The sequence below is a fragment of the Castanea sativa genome, chromosome 7, assembly GCF_040712315.1.
Source record: "Castanea sativa cultivar Marrone di Chiusa Pesio chromosome 7, ASM4071231v1".
Lineage (NCBI taxonomy): Eukaryota > Viridiplantae > Streptophyta > Magnoliopsida > Fagales > Fagaceae > Castanea > Castanea sativa.
Window position 1 is genome coordinate 39,744,520 of NC_134019.1, and position 17,127 is coordinate 39,761,646.

Sequence of the window (17,127 nt, forward strand, 5' to 3'; positions counted from 1 at the left end):
CAATCTATCCAGGGCAAAATCTATCACAGCAATAAAGATAAAAACATGAAGATTTAGTAACAAAGTTTAAAACCAAAGAACTTCTTTAGTGAAAAAAAAAAAAAAAATACACCACTCCTGGATACTGAACCCCATAAGGCAATTAATTATAATGAATGATTTTACAGATTCTCACAAAACCTTTATGACTAGACCCTACTAACACAGTAGTATTGAGTTCACCACTGGAACTCCAAAAACCTCTACACTACTTCTACATGAATTCCAAGATATCAATGCAAGCACTAATGTTAAGCAATGAACTTTTTGGTTTAAATAAAATTTGGAACTTGAAGTTAATCAAAGGTATGCCATGAGAATGCAAAGCCCAGCACAAGATCAAGATCAAACCAGGGGAGGTTAGAACTTAGAAGCAAGGAGGCTCTGCAGAGTTTTCTAGAGTGACTTGCCTACCGAGTAAGATGTGCCTTGATATATTCCAGAAATTATGCACATCTTGCTCACCAAGCCATGTTTTATAAAAACAATATCTGGGGAATTCTAGCCTTTTGCCCTTAATTTTAAAAAAAATTGGCAAAATGCCCCTGTTTGCAAACTATATAGGGGCGTGCCCCTGTTTCTATACTCGATTACCTTAAAATCGAGTTCAATGAAATACTCGATTTGTAGAAAATCGAGTTATGCGTGATCAAACTTAAAATAAAAATAAAATAAAAAAATTGCATGGAACTCAAGTTTATTGAGCTCGAGTTCCAAAACGCCACTATAGGGCTTTAAAACGTCACTATAGGGCATAAAAACACTACTATAGGGCTCCCTGAACCTGGTATAGGTGATCACACTTATTAAAAAAAAAAGTTTGCAGGAAAACGCCGCTATAGGGTTTTAAAACGTAGGGCATAAAAACGCCATTATAAGGCTCTCTGAACCTGGTATGGGGCGATTACACTTATAAAAAAAAAATTTGCAGGAGAACGCCACTATAGGGCTTTAAAACATCACTATAGGATATAAAAATGCCACTATAGGGCTCCTTGAACTTGGTATGGGGCGATTACACTAAAAAAAAAATTTGCAGGAAAACGCCGTTATAGGGCTTTAAAACGTCACTATAGGGCAGAAAAATGCCACTATAAGGAACTCGAGTTTCTGGAACTCAAGTCCCAGAAAAATTTTCCTTCATGGAACTCGATAAACTGGAACTCAAGTTCCATGCAATTTTTTTTTTTTTTTTTAAGTTTGATCGGGCATAACTCGATTTTCTACGAATCAAGTATTTAAATGAAACTCGATTTTAAGGTAATCAAGTATCGAAACAGGGGCACACCCCTATATAGTTTGCAAACAGGGGCATATTGCCAAATTTTTTTAAAATTAAGGGTCAAATGTCAGAATCTCCCAATATTTGACCATCTCGCTTGAGCGAGACTTGAGCAAGATGCAAGCAAAACTTTCGGGTTGATCAATTGATTTGCTCAAGCAAGAATGAAGTTCCCGTGTGCAACCTTACTGTTTCACTTGAGCAAAAATTGGTTCCACTCTAGCAAGCTTCCCTAAATTACACATCATCTAGAAATTTCAAGATTTGACACTCTCTTCACAAATGAACAAGGATACAAATCATATTGTAGATTACTAACGCAGGACAACCACACTGTTTTCAAAGGAACAAATAAACTACAAACTAACTTGGAGTCAGCACCAAGCAAACTGGAGTCAGCACCAATGTGAAAGAAACACAATAATTTTATAATTCTCAAAAACTGTCTTACAATAATCAGAAAAAGTGCTTAAATAGCTACAATAAAATGTATAAAGAAACCTTAATTATTAAATGTTTGGGCTTGCTTAATCTTAAGCCCAATAACTAACAGGCTTCATCCATAAGGCCACAGGTTGGGCCGTCTTCTTTTTACTCTTCCTCCCATACATGCGTATAATTGGGGGCTTATATCTTGTGTCCGCACCAACTCCCCCCGGGTGAGAAGAACTCGACCCCGTCAAGTAAAATCTGAAGAGCTCTGATAGTACTCCAGCAACTCAGGATCCAGTCGTTGTAGCTCATCTCGAGCAATCCATGTGCAATCAGAATCTGGTCGCCCTCGCCACCGAACTAGGAAACGATGAACTCCTCCATCCCTGGTAGAAACAATCTACTCATCTAAAATAGCATCAATAGATTCTTTATGTGCATAGAGTAGATTTAAGGGTAAAGAGGTAGGAATAGGGGCATCAATAAAATCAAGCAAAGGCTCATCAAAAGGGGTATCAGGATTAGCTATGGGGCTTTTATAAGCAACTAGATCCTTAATATCAAAGAAGGAGCTAACTCCATAATCATGAGGAAGGTCAATGACATATGCATTTGGGCCCATTCATTTCAATACCTTGAATGGACCAGCACTGCGAGCCTGCAATTTCTTAACGGTCCCAGAGGGAAACTGTTCAAGTCGAATCCGAATCATGACATAATCCCCTACCTGAAACTCTGCATGACACCGATGAGTGTCAGTATGAATTTTATATTGATAATTACTTACTTGAATTTTTTTACGAATCTCATTATGCAAATCATGAATATGTCGTGCAAATGCCTCAGCAGATTTAGAAATCCTAACATGTGGGGACATGGGCAAAAGATCTAAGGGCTTACTAGGTGTATATCCATACACAACCTCAAAAGGACTAGTGCCTATAGACCTATTGACAGAGCTATTATATGCAAGTTGGGCTATAGGAAGAATTGAATCCCAATTCCGATTGGCTTTACCCACTAGACACTGAAGGAGGTTGCCTAGACTATGATTAACCACCTCAGTTTGACCATCAATTTGAGGATGAAAAACCGTGAAAAATTTCAATTTGATGCCTACTAAATGCCACAAGGTCTACCAAAAATAACTCATGAAGCGAACATCCCTATCAGACACTATGGTTTTGGGAAGACCATAAAGTTTGACAATCTCATCAAAGTACAGCTTTGCAATCTTAAAAGCATCAGAGGTCTTAGAACATGGTAGGAAATGAGCCATCTTAGAGAAGCGATCAACAACTACTAGAATAGAATCATGCTTCCTAAAGGTGCGGGGCAAACCTAACACAAAGTCCATACTCACATCTTGCCACGGGCGGTCTGGCACAGGTGGAGGCATGTACAAGCCAATGTTTTGTTTGTGATGTTTGGCTAGTTGACATGTACAACACTAACCAACTATCTTGGCAACACCCCTCTTAAGACCAGGCCAATAGAATTGACGTTCCATTTCCTCAATTGTTTTGTCTTGGCCAAAATGACCTTCAAGGCCTCCCGCATGTATCTCTTAAACTAGGAAATCTCTCACCAAAGACCGAGGGATACATAACTTGTTGGCTTTGAACAAGTAACCATCTTGAAGGGTATAATCATCCAGAATTGGCCGTGAGGCATTACTTAGGCTAGTGTAGAGCTCCCCAAAATCTAGGCATGACTCATAGTCATCCTTAAGTCGTTCAAACCCAGTAACCTTAACACTCATGACTGATAGCAAAGACACCCTTCGACTTAGTGCATCAGTAGCCTTATTCTCAACTCCCGCCCTATGTTTCACCACAAAATAGTAGCGTTGCAAAAATTCAACCCAACTACCATGCCTAAAATTCAGCTTCTTTTGGGAGTGGAGATAGTGCAAGGCTTCATGATCAAAGTAGATAATAAATATTCGAGACAACAGGTAATGACGCCAATGCCAAAGCGCTCGAATAATGGCATAAAATTCTTTATCATATGTGGAGTACTTTTGCTTAGTATCATTCAACTTCTCACTAACATAAGCAATTAAGTGGCGCTCTTGACCAAGTACTCCCCCTATACCAAATCTTGAGGCATCACATTCCACTTCAAAAGGCTAGGTAAAATCAGGGAGACGCATAACAGATGCCTCAATCATCTTTTGTTTTACCTCATTGAAAGCCTTAGTAGCAGCTTTTGTCCAAATAAACTCTCCTTGTTTCATGCAATCAGTGATGGGGGACATAATGGTACTAAACCCTTTGATGAATCAGCGATGAAAGGAAGCGAGCCCGTGAAAGCTTTGAATTTCATGGATATTTTTGGATTTAAGCCAATCCACAATCGCTCGAACCTTTGGGGGTCGGCAAAAACTCCTTTAGAGGATACTATGAAACCTAGGAAGACGACTTTATCGGTAAATAAAGAGCACTTCTTGAGGTTACCATATAAACTCTCCTTCCTAAAGGTAGTACAAACTTGAGTTAGGTTGTCTAAGTGTTGCTCCCTAGACTTACTATAGATGAAGATGTCATCAAAGTACACAACCAAGAATTTCCCCATAAAAGGCTTAAGCACTTGAGTCATCACTCTCATAAGGGTATTAAGAGCATTGGACAATCCAAAGGCATGACCATCCACTCATATAAACCATCTTTCGTCTTGAAGGTAGTCTTCCATTCATCACCAGGATAAACCCTAATTTGATGATAGCCACTTTTCAAGTCTATCTTGGAGAAGATCGTTGCTCCAGCCATCATATCCAACATGTCATCCAACCGATGGATAGGAAAACGATATTTTATAGTGATCTTGTTGATGGCACGACTATCAATACACATTCTCCAAGTTTCATCTTTCTTTGGAGTTAAGAGTGTAGGGACTTCATAAGGACTCATGCTTTCACGAATAAAAACCTTCCTAAGTAGTTCTTCTACTTGCCTTTGCAACTCGGCATGTTCTGTAAGGCTCATCCTATAGTGAGGCAAGTTAGGTAGGGTCGCTCCGGGCACAAAATCTATGGCGTGTTGTATGTCACACATGGGCGGTAAATGATCGGGGAGTTCCTCAGGGAAAACATCCTTAAATTCCTGGATCATGGACCTCACTTCTTCAGGTTGCTCCTCACGGGTCTCTCCATGAAGTTCCTTGGCAACTAAGACAAACATCATGGATTCTTGAACTGCTACCCTTTCAAACGCCTTTGGGCTTATGATGTTCAAGCCTTTCGCCTTTGGTGCTTCTGGCTTCTTGCTCATGTCGATTGGCTTAGGTTTCAAAGGATTGTGCACAATCTGCTTACCTTCAAACATAAATGAGCAAGAGTTGGATCGCCCATGAAGGGTGACATCCAAATCATAAAGTCAAGATTTACCTAAGATAATATGCCCTACATCCATGGGAATTACGTCATACCATATTTCAACCTTGTAGGTGAGGAACTGAAGTGGGACAACACATCTTCCTTTTATGGCTATGGAGGAAGTATTCACCCAAGAAACTTTATATGGGTTAGGGTGTGGGATTTGAAAAGCCAAAAACGTATTGACCCCTTGTGATGGATTAATTTGATTAATTAGCCAGGTTTAATTATTTAATCAATTTAATATGCAAACGTGTGGTAGCACAAACAAATCACCAATAAACTAAAGTGCAGCGGAAAATAAATTGACACGGTGATTTATTTGCGAATGGGGAAAACCTCCAAGGCAAAAACCCCACCGAGTGATTTTAAGGTCACTACTCCCAAGAATCCACTATTATCAAAACAAGCGGTTACAAGTACTTTATACCAACCTACAGTTGAATCCTTACCCCAATACCCAATTAGACTCGTTCTGTAGTGACAATCTCTCCTTTTGATGCACGGCTCCCAGTACGTGACTAACCAATTGCGAGGATCCTAGTACGCAACTTCAATCACCAACTTGAGAAAGATGTTCGCTGTAAAGTTCTTCAGTTTATCCACACGATAAAAATCAAGAAGATGCTTGGTTACAAAACCCTATGGTGCACAAACATAGCAGCTTCTTCACAATAGAGATGAATTAGGGCAAACTTTGTCTCTAGTCACAAATTGCTTGAACAGACTTTGCTCAATGCTTGTACAACTTGTGCTCTCAACTGTGTAACCAAATACGGCCCTAAAATTAATCTTTTTATATGTCTAGGGTTATGAGAAAAGAAGGCCCAAAGACATATCCACGGATTGGAATCAAAACAAATCTGAAATTCTGTTTTCCTTAAACCCCGATAGATAGCATCTGTCGAGATGCTGTCGAGCAGCTATCGAGCCACGGAGCTGGAAAAACTTCTTAAGCTCGATAGATGCTAGCTGTCGAGCTTTAATAACAAGCACTTCTTCAGCTTGTTTCTTGGACAGACTTGCATGGCTTTAACACTTGATCTTGAAACCTTGTTTCTTGAAGTATTAAAAACATCCTATATCTACCCAAATACAAGCAAAATGCATTTTGTCAAAGGATAGCTAATTACATAAAAGAATGACATATGTTCTTAACAAGTGAACCACATATGTCCTAACAATCTCTCCATTTGGCAATCCGTGACAAAACCACAACAAACAAATGAACATATGAGAGAAGTCATAAAACACTCAACTCATGCTCACTTGTTGAATACAATAAAATCTATCCTAACATAAACTCTTGAAAAACTTTGCAAGAAGAGAGTTCATGACAAGTAGACTTTGATAACTTGTATTTCTGAAACACTTTAAATAAAACATATCAAGGCATCTTTGTGTGAAGTAGAAATAATAGATTGCATAAAAAATAAGAAATATGAGTATAAAGAAAGAGAAAAAACAGTACATGTAGAGATAGGTGAATGAAACATACATCATCACATATATATCTAAGATAAGCACAATGTATGTAAACATGGTCACAAGACCTAAGGTGCAAGAACAATATATCTCTCTAAAAGAAAGAAAAAAAAAAGATACAAGTAAACAGTGGCGGCTCTAGGAAGTTTTTCTAGGGGGGTCATTAAGAAACTTAAATTAAACAAAAAATTAATTTAGAAAAAAAAGAACTTGAATATATTGAGTTATCGAAAAGAAAAAAAAACACACACACACACACACAAATACATGAAATTTTACAATTTCCTTCTACGAATTTTCATATTTTGAAATCGTCTCATAATAGTTTATTATCAGTTTTCATTATCTATTGTCAATGTAAGTATGACCATTTTATTTTGTTAAGTTTGTATAATATTTTTGTTCAAATGTGGTTATATATTTTTCATTTTTTATAAAAATATTTTAAACCAAATGAAAAAACTCAACTCCACTTGCGCTATATAATTATCAACTCATACAACCATACTCATTCATACATAAATAATATACTAAGTTGTTGTTTGATTGTGGGATAAGCTGATATGTGATCAAGGTGTACAAAAATATTGTTAAGAATAAATTAAATTAGTAAAGCAATGTTTATATATATATATATATAATAATAATAATAATAATAATTTCTTTTTCAAGTCAAGGGGTTCATTTGAACCCCCTAAAATGTATGTGCAGCCGCCCATGCAAGTAATCCTCACTACATCCCTAAAAAAAAAAAACAAACCCTCCCCTTAACAAAAATCTCCTATATCCTAACTCTCCCCCTAAGAAAGACTACTCTCATAACCAAAACTACTTCCCCTTTTTGTCACGAATGACAAAGGATAAGAGTGTCAAGCAGACATCTCATCAGAACTGGAAGAGCTAGCATCTCCATCCTCATCATCATCGTCGAAACCATCATCATCAGATGTCTCGGATGCCTCAAGAGGAGGAGAGGGAGACTCCACAAAGCCACTAAGACAAGCCTGCCATCTAGCAATACGGCCGACATGAGTGTTCACCTAACACAACTCAGTAGAAAGTGTATCGAGGCGAGCATCCATGATCGCATCCAAAGCCATACCTCCCACTGAAGTAGAGGGAGCGGAGGTAGAAGGAGCTGAAGGAGTGGGAGGAGCTACTGAACCGGATCGCCTCAAAAGAAACTACGCCTCGCTCTGTTTAACGGTAGCGTAGTCAATGGCACACATAATGGAGAAGTGGTCGGATGAGGGAAAAGGAACAGAAAAATGGCATAAAATTTGCGTGATAGCTGAAGGAAAGATGAGCTTATTACGGGTCGTCGTATCCCTATACACATCTATGATAGAAATAATGACATGTGAAGGAAAATCTATAGAAAGATCCTTATGAAGGGACAACAGAAATCGAGCATGGGGCTCTGTGATAGAGTTATAGTGAGAAAGAGGATACAAAACAAAAGTCATCACCATGTTCATGAATTTAGGACCTTCAGCAAAAGGCCGACATGGTGTAAACTGACGATCGCCCCAATCAGCTGGGCGCTCACAGAAAGCAAAGATCATCTTGTCTTTGGACACAATCCTCAGACGCTCACAACCGGGATAATCAGGATGCGCAACCCTCGGAACACGGAGCACATCGGATACTAACTTTGGTGTGACCACTATGCGCGTACCTCGAATGGGTGTGTGAAAGAGAGGTACTAAAGAATCAATTCCATGCAAGTTGGAGTAGAATTCCTAGATTAACACGTAAGGACATGTGACCAAGACATCATTTAGTGACTCCCATTCCCGACTGTGAATGACATTGGGAAGGTCAATGTCGGCGAAATCTGATAAACTAACTCGACGTTCCGAATGAACACTTTGTTTAGAGAAGTTCTCCAAGAAGTCCTTTTGGGCTTTCTCATCTCAGAACCGAACAGAAGAGGGGGTAGGATCAGAGGACGAAGAGCCCTAGAACGAAGAGGTTGGGACGGAGCATACTTACATTTCGGTGCCATTGACGCACTAACATAAACAAGAGAGAGAGGGGTAGAAAGAAACACTTAGAAAAGTCCCCACACATTTCAAATATAACAATTATATTGAAAGGAGAGAACGTGTGCATGAGAAATGCATGAACATGTGACATGCAATATAGAAAGCATCATGGGCTCAACCCAATCCAAACTTACCAGCACACAATCAAATTGCACACATTTAAATGCATAACAATACAGTTATAATGCTCATGGAATGCAATGCATGGAGTTTTTAAGATCAAATCTATAAAACTCATTCCAAAAATTCACAAAAACCTCTTTGATTTAGAAAAACTCCAAATTTTGCAAAAAATCCCAAAAACTTAGGTTATAAAGCATGAAATGCATAAAAATGAGGGATTAGAGACTTACCAAGTGAAGAAAAACTTGAGAAAGCTTGAAAGATACTTGGGAAAGAGGTTTGGGGTGAGAAAGAGTGATTTGGGAAGTGAACAGCCATGGATAGATCGAGAGAGATCGTGGAATGAAGTTCGGATCGCGTTTGAACATATATATAGAACCTCAGTAAATCTCGACAGATAGAGGTGTCGAGATATAACAACTTCGACAGATGAAGCTATTGAGAGGTGTCTAGAGGTGTCCATAGCAAAACAAGCTTGATGGATCGAGGAGGTATCGAGGGGACAGGAGATTTCTTGATTGATCCACCTAGCTATTGAGAGGTGTTGAGATTGTGATAAGATGCAACAGAAGAGCTCGACAGAGAAGTCAGGTGTCGAAAGGTGTCAAGGAGGTGTCGAGATAGCTTAACAACAATTTTTCAAGAAGGGAAAAACACAAATATGAATGCAATCACACATGCAACTCAACCAATGATCCAAACAACATTTTGAACTCTCAAAAACATCTCTCAATAATAAAAATGATAAGCATTTAGATCCCAAAACACACACACATACTAAACAAGTCTAACCAATTTTATATTTCAAAAACAAATTAAGACAGTTTAGTAAGCATACATTAACACATGTAAACCTTGTGATGGCCAAATCACATTGTACCTGCACATGTATCAAGAGTAGCAAAGAATATTGTGTGTTGTGTGTGAAAAACATCGTAAGATTGCATAAGTGTCTCTATGTTATGACGATTTGAGATATGAGAAAATAACTTTAACTCACACACAATCATAACTGTTTGATGGGGACTATCACCTTTGAGGTACATCCTATAACTCCCACATCTTCTAGAAAACACGCTTGCAATCATGTTTTAAAGCATTTTGTTCTTTTTGCTTTTTATTTTCTTTGCATATTTTATTTTATTAAGTAAATCATGCATGGGTATACAAAAGAGAGAAAAGAAATACACAATTATGTTAAGCTTTTTGACATTGCATTTTTGCTATGCCGAAGCATACAGATGTCATGTCATGATTGGTGAGTAACAATTATAAGATGGTTATTTATACATTTCTCTTAGGATTCTCTAGTCCTTCCCGTCAAAAAGAGTGATACAAGTGTTAAGTACAAAATATTACTTAATCTTACTCATCACACACAAAGAGCCACAAAGCTCGCTTGCTTAGTTGTGTATAAAGATACTCATCTAAGTTACAAAAGATAAAAATTTAGAAAACTCTGTTTCAATGGCCATTTTAAGGTTTACAAGAACCAATGTACACATACACACACTGTTTTTGTATTTTTCTGAATTTTTCAATTTTTTTATTTTTATATCAAACACAAAATAACTAAACTGAAAAACTAACAAACAAAAACATGTAAAACAAAACAAAACAAAACAATGCATAAAACTAAACTGACTCAAAACATTAAAGCAAAACACACAAGTAATGCAAAAACAAAAACAAGAAGGGGATAAAGAGAGAGAAAGTGACTAAATCACTTGAAACCTTTTTCCTTCCATACCTTGGAAGAACCTTTCCTTTTTGCAAACCCTTGAACCAACGGTGAGGGGGAAGAATTAAGACCGTTCAAGTTTGAAAGGAATATGAGGGCTTTGAGAAGATCTCCAAGAGGAGCAAAGGAGGATGGAAACTGATTCTTGTTTTCCGACGCCATCATGCTGTTGCTATTTTGAGTGGCTAACCACTTATAGCAATTTGGTCGAGTATGACAAGCTACTCCACAGTGATGACAGAGATGTTGCTTCTTTTGTTTAGGCCTTTAAGAGTTAGCCTTCTTAGCCCTAGGGTTTTTAACTTCTTTCTTATCCTGCTTAGGTGGTGCTCCTAAGATAGATTTACCCTTATCAATGTTCTCACTTGCTAATTCAATTTTAACATTAGTGTTCTCAATTTCAACATTATTACAAGGAGGAACAAAAACAGTAGTACTTGAAGAAGTAATAATAGAGGAAGAGAAATCATACCCTAAACCTATTCGATCTAAAGCAGATTTTTGAAAACTGAGCATCTCATCGAGCTTAGTGCTTGAAGTCCTTTCCAACTGAGCTCTGACTTGGAATAGTTCTGCCTCAAGCTTCTTAGTCTTCTCAGCCAAGAAATTATTCTCAAATCTTAGTGCTCCAATAGTCTGATTAGCTTCGTCAACCTTTGCAGAAAGCTCTTCACGCTCAAGCTCCACATCACTAAGCTTCTCGGTGGTCAACTTATACAACTTCTCATGCTATTCTAAGACCTTGTATAACTTTGCATAGGCTGTATGGATGTCATCTTGTTCATCCATCTTCTCAAACTTGGACTCCACCAATTCTTCTTCTTCATCCACATCTTCAACAATCCCCTCAGTAGGATTGACAGTGATGGTGAAGGCATTCAGGATTCCGTCATCCTCATTGTCGGAATCATCTTCAGGCTCGGTGTCGCTTAGCGTAACAGCAAGTGCCTACTTTTTCCAATTTTCTTGAGATATGTTGGGCATTCCTGTTTCATGTGTCTGAAGCCTTGGCACCCAAAGCACTTAGGTCCTATAGGAACAGTGTACTGACCGCCATCCCTAGCATCCTTCTTCCTTTTGTCTTAGCCCTTAAACTGAGAAGAATTGGATTGCCTACGGTCTTCATTGAAGCCCTTTGCATTTGCATTCTTCATGAACTTCTTGAACTGTCGAGTGATGTAAGACTTCATCTTAGAATCTTTATCATCGAAAGACTCATCAATATCACTGCTCTTGGTCTTTAATGCCATGCTCCTACTCTTGCTAAACTTCTCGATTCTAGACAAACCCAACTCATAGGTCTGTAGATTTCCAACCAACTCTGTCAAAGGAATTTTATCAATATCCTTTGATTCTTCAATCACAGTATTCTTAGCATGGAATCTTTCGGGCAGAGATCTGAGCACCTTTCTCACAATCTTGGGTTCTGAAATAGTTTCTCCAAGATTAAAGGCAGAGTTCACTATGTCTTTGAGTTTGGCATAGAACTCATCAAACGACTCATCTTCCTCCATCTTTATCTCTTCAAAGCTTGTAGTGAGCCTTTGTAGCTTTGAATCCTTAATAGCCTTTGCTCCCTCATTGGTTGTCTAGAGGATGGTCCATGCTTCATTTGCAGTTTCAGTGGAGGATATCTTCTTGAACCCCTCATTTGTGACTGCACTGAACAACGCATTCAATGCCCTGCAGTTGAAGTTTGCTGCCTTAATCTTAGCCTTATCCCAATCGGCCGACACTTCCTTTAGCTTGGTCCAGCCAATCTCTACAGCTTGCCACACCTTCTCATCTAGAGACTGCAAAAAAACTCTCATGCATACTTTCAAGTATGCATAGTTAGTTTCATCAAATAAAGGAGGTATAATAAAAGATTGTCCTCTATCCATGACAAACAGGGGTCAATGGATCACACATAAGGATTAAACCCTAATCAGAATCTGCTTGCTCTGATACCACTTGAAAAGCCAAAAACGTATTGACTCATTGTGATGAATTATTTTGATTAATTATCCAAGTTTTATTAATTAATCAATTTAACATGCAAATGCATGGTAGCACAAACAAATCACCAATAAACTAAAATGCAACGGAAAATAAATTGACATGGTAATTTATTTACGAATGGAGAATACCACTAAGACAAAAACTCCACCGGGTGATTTTAAGGTCACCACTTCTGAGAATCTACTATTATCAAAACAAGCGGTTACAAGTAAAGGAATCTCAGTACTTTATACCAAGCTATAGTTGAACCCTTACCTCAATACCCAATTGGACTTGTTCTGTAGTGACAATCTCTCCTTTTGATACACGGCTCCCAGTACATGACTAACCAATTGCGTGAATCTCAGTACGCGACTTCAATCACCAACTTGAGAAAGATATTCACTGCAAAGTTCTTCAGTTCATCCATACGATAAAAATCAAGAAGATGCTTGGTTACAAAACCCTATGATGTACAAACACAACAGCTTCTTCACAATAGTGATGAACTAGGGAAAACTTTGCCCTCGGTTACAAATTGCTTGAACAGACTTTGCTCAATGCTTGTGCAATTTGTGCTCTCAGCTATGTAACCAAATATGACCCTAAAAATAATCATTTTATATGTCTAGGGTTATGAGAAAAGAAGACCCAAAGACATATCCACGAACTAGAATCAAAACAGATCTAAAATTCTGTTTTCCTTAAACCTCGAAATATAGCATTTTTCGAGATGCTGTCGAGTAGCTGTCGAGCCACGGGGCTGGAACAGCTTCTTAAGCTCGATAAATGCTAGCTGTCGAGCTTTAATGACAGACACTTCTTCAGCTTATTTCTTGGACAGACTTGCATGGTTTTAACACTTAATCTTGAAACCTATTTCTTGAAGTATTAAAAACATCCTAGATCTACCCAAATACAAGAAAAGTGCATTTTTCAAAGGATTAGCTAATTACATAAAAGAATGACATATGTTCTTAACAAATGAACCATATACGTCCTAACAGGATTAATTTCAAGCCTAGGCAGGAAACAACGTTAGAGGACACCGCATTAATGCAACTCCCACTATCTATAATAACCTTGCAAGTTTTGTCTCCACATTTAGTGTAAGTTTGGAAGATGGCACTCCTTCACCAATCATCAGTGTCTCTCTGTTATACCAAAGCACACCTTACCACATTCACTCTAGGGGTACCAAGACAACCTTGGAATCATCAACCTGGGAAGAGATGGCTCTAATGCATGCGAGATAGCTAGGATCATCTTCCTATTCTGCCTCAACATATTGGATTTCTTCAACATTTGGATCATACACCAACTCCTCAACATCTTCTACCTTTTCATCATCCTCTTGAATGACAAGGGTCCTTGAAGGACATCTAATTGCGATATGACCAACCCCATTGCATTTGAAGCATTGGAGGCGAGAGCCTAATCTTGAGGGCTCATTGATCACATATTTTTCCTTGTTCTCTTTTTCTATTGGGATGCTATTGGGGTTGACCTTAGGGGGTAAGTCAAGTCTAGATTTGCTACCAAAAGGTTGAGGGTTGGTACGAACACTCTAGAGCTCAGAACGTCGTCAAAAGATAGATTTGGATACTAACTCACAATTCCTAGCAAGGTCATATGCTTCTCCTAAGGTAGTGACTCCTCAGGTGATAATCTCGCCTAGTAGGTTAGCATTTAAACCTTTCTTTAACCTATTGAGTGTGACAACCTCTTTCTTGACTATTCAAATTCACCTCTTGAATTCTTTGAATTTCTTTATATATTCAGCCACAGGATTAGTGCCTTGTTTTAGGTGATCTCATTCCTCAAGGAGGGAGCTCTTATAAGTTGGAGGGAGATAATTCCTCGAGAGTGCATCCTTCATCTCAAGCCAATCAGTAATGGGGGGCTCACGTCATCACCTAAAGGTTTCCTCAAGGTCCTCCCAGAAAAGATCGGCTCTCCCAATTAACTTCATCCTAACATACCTCACTTTCTTATTCTCAGCCCAATGGTAATAGTCAAAGAATTTCTCCATTTGATGTAATCAATCAGTGAAAACCCATGGGTCTAGGCAGCCATCAAAGGTGGGTGCTTCTATCTTTTCCTTAGACATCCTATCATCATAATCCCTAGGGCCATTGTGATTATAGTGATCATGTTCAAAGTTTGGAGCCCTAACCGTGGTTATTTTGCTTAAGCATGTTATCTCTTTCATGGTTAATAGTCTCTCTTTGAGATGCTTCAATTCGCTCAACCCTATCTAGTAAAGCTTGGACACTTTTTGCTCGGTCTCCTATGGTTTGCTTTAAAAAGGGCCTAGACTCGGAAGTGGATTGATGTTTAGGGTTTGACATGATGCGACCACTACGTAGATGCATGCAACACTATATTTATGAATGCAGTTGAGATTCCCAAAAATTTAAGTAACCAATTCTCAATGTAAAATTAAGGTCAAACAAGAGTACAAGTAGAGACTAGATCAATGAATCAAAGGAATAAATTGCAGTCAAGTAGTAACAGTGTTCACAATATTGAGAAATAGCCCAAATAAAAGTCAAATTCCAATAAGCTCCACAATTAATAATAAGAATCAGATATTTCAAAGAAAGTGGGTTATGTGTTTTTTTTTTTTTTTGGAATTTTAGAGCAGGTACTGAAAGAAAGCACACATAATAAAATAGCTAACTTGAGCAAAAAATGGGTAGGCTAGTGGGGTATGGTGGGATATGCACATAAAAAATATAAAGATGATATTTTTTTTAATGAGACAAAATTGAACTCACCAAAAAGAAAGTAAGAGTTGTACCCTAGCCAGTGGCCAACTTATTGCACTAGATAGTCACGGGCTTGGCTCTTCAAGTAAGTGGATTTGACTTGAACAAAGTGGACCTGTGGAGAACAATTCAAGGCCCAACAGCAACAATAATTTCTTTCTTTTCCTTCCTCTTTTTTTTTTTTTTTTTTTGCGAAATAATAAAGTACACGATGGACTTTAAAAGAAAATAAAAGACAGTACTCTTGCTTAAAAGGAACTACAGGCACGAAAAAGAAAGTCAGAAACTAGAAGAGACAGAATCTCAAAATGAAAAAAAAAAAAGACGTGCTCAACGGTGGACTTGCGGTGCTCTAACCGATGATTGTGGCGATGTGAGGGCAGAGGAGACTGCGGCGGCACGAAATGGAGGAGTGGCGGTTGCTCGTCTCGGGTCTTGCATTAGCGGTGGCCGATGTCCTCAACAGAGGTGGCCGGGGTGAAGATGGTGTCGGCGGCAGGTGGTTGACGGGTCTGTAGTAGGTGGCTGATGGGTCGTCGACGGCTGAGAGTGGATTTGTAGGTCTCGACGGCTGGTGGCTGATGGGCTTGCGTGGGTTTTTGTTTTTTTTTTTTGTGGTGGCTTATGAGTTTGGTGATCAAAGGTGGGCACGGATGGTGGTCACCGGCTTGGACGGGGCCTCTAGCTTCTCTGTTGGTTTGGGGATGAAAAACTCATGTGGCCAAAGTGGGTATATGGTACAGATTGGTTCAGATTCTAGTTTGCAGATCTCGTGAGGTAAGAAATTGGGTTGCTATGGTTTGCAAATCTCGTGGGTAAGTATTTGTTTTCTGATGGTGAATATGGTTGTGGGTTGTCAGTCGTGAGTTTGAGTGGTTGAAAGGGGTGATCGGGTTGGGCTTTGATACCAAAATTGACGTAGGACAATCGCACTGTTTTCAAAGGAACAAATAAACTACAAAACATTGTTGTGAATTTCGTTCCGTTCCGGCCAGAACGGGCGGAATATTCCATTCTAGTCATGAAACCGGCACACTAAACCCCCTTGTTCCACCTCGGCTTCAGTTCCAGTGAATTTCGGTGCATTCCGGCCATTCCGAACTGTTTCGGCCAATTCCGGCCGAAACTTGAATTTCGGGCGAAAGAATGTTACACTGCATTTGCTTTTTTAACTTTTCTCTTTTACTTGTTTCTCCCGTACACGTCATATTGTTAGTACTACAACTTTACTTTTTACTCCTCTTCTCTCATTTATTGCCTTTTCTTTGCTTCTTTTTCATTTGTCTTTTCCTTACTCTCTGTCTTACGTAGCAATGTTGTATTTTTTATACTTGTTTTCTATTTCTCTAAAAAATTGAAAGCCTAAGAACTTATCAAGTTACAATTAATTTTTCTCTCCAGGCACTATAATTTATTATACTATTTTATTTTATTTTAAATATATTTTGACTGTAAAATATATAAGATATTCTATTAATTGATATTAAACTTATATATATATATATATAATAAATAATATGGTATATGTATCTTTTTAAAAGAAATGGTATACATTTGATTTTGAATTTGATTTGTGGTATCTATGATTTGTGTAATGATTTTGATTTTGGGTAATTTTTTTTAAAATGTTGTTTGACACTTTGTGATTTGTAGATTTGTGTTTAATTTATAGTTTTATACAATTAAATGGTGCCTTTTCTTTGAATTGATAATTTAATGTTGTATAAGAATATATATATATATAAATTTTTAACCCCAAAACACCTTAAAACGGTACACCGAAATAAGCCGGTACCGAAATATTTCATTCCACTAGACAAACCGAAACGGGGTCCGAAACGGTATTCATA